Source organism: Bidens hawaiensis, unplaced genomic scaffold, assembly GCF_021521415.1.
Source record: "Bidens hawaiensis isolate Kalapana, Puna unplaced genomic scaffold, B.hawaiensis_p1.1 tig00053836_1, whole genome shotgun sequence".
NCBI classification, from domain to species: domain Eukaryota; kingdom Viridiplantae; phylum Streptophyta; class Magnoliopsida; order Asterales; family Asteraceae; genus Bidens; species Bidens hawaiensis.
In genome coordinates, this window is record NW_027499669.1 from 12938 (window position 1) to 19246 (window position 6309).

A 6309-nucleotide genomic window follows, 5' to 3' on the forward strand; every position below is an offset into this window, starting at 1 on the left:
AACGATTCAACCAAACGTTAAGTTTGTTTACGGAACTATTTTTCAATATCATCTTATTCAACTTCAACTTTTTGTTTGTTTGTTTTTTGTTGTTGTTGATTTAACAAAACTCATATAGTCATATGGCCATATTCAAGTCTAAAATCTTCTTGATTTTAACAAATAAATACAAAATTATTAAAAACACTCTCAAAATTATGGTTTCAAGCCACAAAGCGTAATTAACCGATACCTGTTTCATGCCTTTTAGCCAATGTTTTCGCTTGATTGATTCAACGCCGATGGTGATGCAAGATGGCTTTGTCTTAAACTTGTACCAAAGATAAGCATGGTAACCAAATGTAAAAAGGAGCTAAAAGGGACCAAAATGGTGTCCATATAATGAAGAAGTGTCATCTTCTCCATTTGATATTCAACAAAAAGATTGATGGAATTGAACTGATTTTATGATTGCACTTCCCCAATTTATGGAAAATGAATTGGATTCACAATATTATCTTTTTAAAGTTAGTGGAGATATTGTCATCAAAAGTAAGAAAAAAGGAAAGACTTATTTCAGTAAAATACTTCTTTCATCCTTTTATGTATTATTATTATTTTTTTAAACGACGATGACCATTCAAGATGTTTTTTTCGGTAATTATGATCTATTGATACGTATCACATGTCTACACACGACATTAACGTTTACCAAAAGTTACAAACAAATTTTTCACTTTGTTTCTCCTTAAAAACACGTTTAATGCGACATTTACCGGATATTACGAATGACATATATATTTTTTTGTCTTTTTTTTTAAAAAAAATCTATTGTTTATTATATATAATAATTGATGAAACACATTTTTATAGTTGTCTATCTTTTATACATGCTTATACATGTGACAATTTAAAAACATGTGTAAAGCAATTACATGTATATTTGAAACAAGATAGGTTAAATGTCATGAAATCATTACAATTACAATATCATTATTGTTACTTATGTATTGTGAAACTTTCTTTATTTTGGATATTATTATTATTATTATTATTATTATTATTATTATTATTATTATTATTATTATTATTATTATTATTATATAACTAATCTTGTGATTACCAACGTTAGTTTAGTTACTAACATAAAATAATTAACTAATAAGCTCTTATATATAAGTCGTACTTCCCATTAAAATTCGTCACACGACGAACTTGAGCCTCTAAACACTCACGAGTTGATAACACATAACTAAAATTCGATAGAAACGGAGCTTGAGTTTGAACTTTCTTGCACTATAGAAGTCCAAACTTGAAATCCGAACTCAAACTTAATTGGGTTTAAACACATCTCGACTCATTACGTGCTATTTTCGTGTATTAATTTATGTATTTTTTTTTTCATTTATGCTCCTTGATATTATAATTAAAACACATATAATATAGATTGTTTTAGTAGTGCTCTTGCTTTTGTAACATTAGGTGCATGGCCGAATGGCCAAAGAGATGGATATTGGGACATGATTCATACTAGCTTTTCTTTAGTAGGATTCCCACTCATTTAGGTATCCTTACCAAATGGAATATATTATAAAACATGTTGAATCAGTTCTTAAAACTCGAATTTTCCTATATTTGCACAACAGATACATTATTTCAATTAAATTAGTTTTTCATTCTAATTTCTATGACGTAATTTGTCACAAAAAATAATCATTTGTTACTTACTATGCTGTCTATGCATCCACTACAAAATCTACCACTTTTAGGCCCAACTTCATTAATCAGGCCCAAATTCTTTTGGTTTTTGTCCAACTCCTTTTATTCATCCAAATTTTAAGCCAAAATATCAAAACCAAAATGAACATAAACCAAAAACACGAAAAAAAACCCCGAACCGAACCGAACCTAATACCAAAACCGAAAAAAAGTAATTATTTTTAACCAATATTTTTTATTCGCCTCAAAATTTTAAACCTCAAAATATCAAAATCGAACCAAACATTAACAAAAAACCGAAAAACCAAAACCGAACGGAGTCTAAACCAAATATCAAAACCCAAAAATCCATATTTGATATTTTAGACCCACCCTTTTTAAACAACTCAATATCTTCAAGACCAAAGATCAAAGCCGAACCTAAACCAAATATCAAAATCACATTCATTATTTCCACCCAACTCTTTTTATTTGGCCAAAATTTGAAGCTAAAAAATCAAAACCAACACCGAATCATAACCAAAAACCGAAAAATCTATCTTCAAGCCCAGAGACCAAAACCGAATCAAAACCAACACCAAACCTAAACCAAAGATCAAAACCGAATTCATTATTTTCACCAAACTCTTTTTACTTGGCTAAAATTTTCAAGCTAAAAAATCAATACCAAACCGAATCATAACCAAAAACCGAAAAATCTATCTTCAAGCCCAAAGACCAAAACCGAATCAAAACCAAACCCGAACCTAAACCAAATATTAAAACTGCATTCATTATTTTCACCCAACTCTTTTTATTCGTCCCAAAATTTTCAAGCTCAAAAACCAAAACCAAAATCAAAATCAAAACCAAAACTGAATCATAACCAAAAACCAAAAATCTATCTTCAAGCCCAAAAACCAAAACTTAACCTAAACCAAATATCAAAACCACATTCATTATTTTCACCCAACTCTTTTTACCCGGCTCAAAATTTTCAAACTCAACAACTAAAACCAAATTATAACCAAAAACCGAAAAATCTTAAACTAAACGGTTTCCAAAAACCATTTCCGTTTCCGCAACCCGACTTCGTATCGGAACTCGGAAGTCCGAAACCGAGCTCTAGAGTATTCGTTACACACAAACACGTCGTCTATATTCACACACACAGAGAAATGAGAGACTACAATGGCGATCGATTATTACTGTACCTAGGTTTTATATTATTATTATTATTATTATTATTATTCAGCTTCTCAATTGCACCGATCAAAGCTTCGATTCACGAGTACCACCGCGAGTTATTCACGCCGCAGTTGAACGCCTACCTCTTTCACGGCGGAAGCGAAGGCTTATTCGCATCTAAACGTCACGAAGATCATGATCTCAACAACACCGATATTAAACCTCTCGCCGGCAAATCCTTCATTAGGTTTTTTTACACTTATTATTATTATTATTAGCATTATTATTAGCATTATTGTTATTATTAGCATTATTATTATTATTATTAGCATTATTATCATTATTATTATTATTATTATTATTATTGTTATTAAGGTGACGGAAATTGAAGGTTGACTGAGTGATTGAATATGTGAGAAGAGTGTATTGAATTGATAGGGATGTTATTAATGATTTTTAGGCCTATAAATGAACCGAATGGACATGAGTGAGGCGTGTTCGTGAATCGTGATCGTTCTTTTTTGTTCTTTTGAAAGCTAAACGAACAGTTCATGAACGAATAAACTTAAACCGACATAATTGAACAAATATTTGACCAAACATAAACAGCATAAGTTAAAATAACGGAAGTTGAATGGTTAGGTGACTAACGTAAGTTAGGGATGTTATTAATCACTTTTAAGATAACGGCTAACGGAATTTGAATGGATAAGTGAGCAACTGAATCTGTGAGAACACTGAATCACTGTATTGAATTGATAAGGATCTTATTAATCACTTTTAGGCCTGTAAACAAACCGAATGAACGTTCGTGTTTGTTTTTGAAAAACATAAACGAACAGTTCACGAACACAGACGCACATGAAGAAATAAACTTAAAAGGACATAATTGAACAAACGTAAACAAACAAACATAAAAGGACGTTCACCAACACTATTGAACAAAAAAACACGTGTTCATGTCCGTTCGTGTAATTAAATGAACAAAAGAATTTGCTCGTGTTCGTTCGTTTATTGGATAAACGTATATAAACAAACGTCTCACCTAACAGTTCATGAACGTTCGGTTCGTTTACAAGTCTGAGTTCATTTTCTTTATTGTATAGTTCATTTAGCTTCTTGAGGTAGCCTGAAATATATGTTATTTAACTGTGGAGAATCTTTTTATAAATGAGTTATATGGACTTCTTATATTAATGTTTTAATCATTAATGTATATTATACACTTTATACTCTTGACTTCTTACTGTAACAGTGCTTGTTTTAACTAGTTTTCTATAATTGATCTCTTAATGCCCTGACCAGAGACCGAATCAAGTCAAGTCAGGCTGAGCTGCACACATTTTTTTGTTTTGTTTATTAATAGAAAATGATTAATGCATTGGCTATGATTAAAATAACAATATGAATATTGACTAGTAAATACAATAATAGTCAAAATCTTAGAATAAAACTATTAGGAGGTTTTAGACATTATAAGTAGACTTTCAAGTTGTATCATAACTCCAATAAAATGTTTCTAAATATATCAGTCAGACTTAAATCTGATTCAGTCTTATATTCCCTTCTTTTGCATTTGTTCACTGTGCTGAAATATGTATTCCTATACTAAAATCTGCTGATATTTAAATTGAGTAGAAGATTTAAAAGCTTTTATCTTGGCATTTCAGATTTGAAAGTGTAACCTTCAAAAGGACAGCTGAATCAGCCAAAATTCAAAATGAGATGCAGAGTAGAACCGGATTAGTTGAAGCAATTATATTCGAGGTAAAAGATACCGAACGAATCGGTGGCAATTTTCTGAAAAACAATTCCAATGTGTTATGTTGCAACCCAAGGCTTTCAGCAGACAGATCCTGCACAGTAGGCGAAGTTATTATCCAAAAAGACGGAAATAACCCTGAATGGCCGAAACGCATTCAAACCTTCTTTGAAGGAAATAATCAAGAAGTTAAAATGACTCCTCAATCGGTTGAGATAGATAAAACCGGTATGTATTATCTTTATTTTATGTATTGTGATCCACAACTCAAAGGTACAACAATAACCGGAAAAACCGTTTTGGCGAAATCCCGACGGGTATTTACCCGGGAAAATGGTTCCGTTGATGACGTTTTATGGGTTCATGTCGTTAGCTTATCTTATTCTCGGGCTTGGTTGGTTTTTAAGATTTGTGCAATTTTGGAAAGATATAATGCAATTGCATTATCATATCTCGGCTGTAATGGCTCTTTGGATGTGGTGAAATGGCGTTTTGGTACTTTGATTATTCAAATCTTAGTGTGACCGGCAGTCGGCCCGTGGGTATTACTTTATGGGCGGTTACAATTAGTGCTGTTAAAAAGACGCTTTCTCGGTTATTGTTGTTGGTGGTGGCAATGGGATACGGTGTGGTGAGGCCCACGCTAGGTGGTGTGACCTCGAAAGTGTTGATACTCGGTTTCGCTTATTTTGTTGCTTCTGAGTCGCTTGAGGTTGTTGAACATTTGGGGAATATTAATGATTTTTCTGGAAGGACAAAATTGTACTTTGTGTTGCCGGTTGCGTTTTTGGATGCTTGGTTTATTTTGTGGATATTTTCGTCTTTATCCAAGACGCTGGAGAAGCTTCAGGTAATGTTTTCTTCCTAATGAATTCGTTTTAAAAAAATAATCTTTTTTTTTGTATGGTTCGAAACCTTGTTGGGTTGACCCGCTGTAGGCGAATCGAAGTGAACTGTGCAGTGGGAAGTTCGTTTACAAATCCACAAACAAACATCTACACGTGTCTTAATCGTTCATTTATGTTTTTGTGAACGTTCACTTATGTTTATTCATTTAAATTCGTTAATATATTCATTTAAATGTTTTACCCATTACTATTTTTAGTTTTAAAAATGTTTTTTGGCCAAACACGTTCACATTTACTTTTTAATTGGTTTTTGTTAAGTTATATTCTTTTTTCTATGTTAAGTTATGCTTATTCCTTTACATTCTTGAACCGTTCTCTTATACTGTTAACGAAAGAACATAAACTAACAGGGCCATACACATCTTTTAAACAAACGAACATGACCAAGAAAACCGCATTCGTTTAATTGCCCGTGTTTGATTGTTCGGATAAAGTTAAACGAATGAACATGAAAATGCTTCCTTCGTGCTCGTTCGGTTCTTTTACAGGCCTACCTGAAACACTTTATGTTTTTTTTTTAAATTTAGATATAAGTGATATATGGTTAGTTTATTCAGTTACAGTTGGATATTGTTTTATATAATGTGATTTAGGAGGCCGTATGCATAAAAAAACACTTCTATTATTTCAGTAATAATGTGACTTTATGTTCAATCTCTTACATAATTGGCATTTAAAATCCGTGTGTTAAATATGATATTTATTATTAGATGAGGAGAAGCATTGCAAAACTGGAGGTTTATAGAAAGTTCACAAACGCACTTGCTCTTTTTG

General features: G+C 31.8%; 1 pseudogene; it reads left to right on the forward strand.

Annotated features, from left to right (window-relative positions):
* The first annotated feature begins 2987 nt into the window (after nt 1-2987).
* LOC143600232 (uncharacterized) lies at nt 2988-6299 on the forward strand (annotated as a pseudogene).
* Nucleotides 6300-6309: the final 10 nt, after the last annotated feature.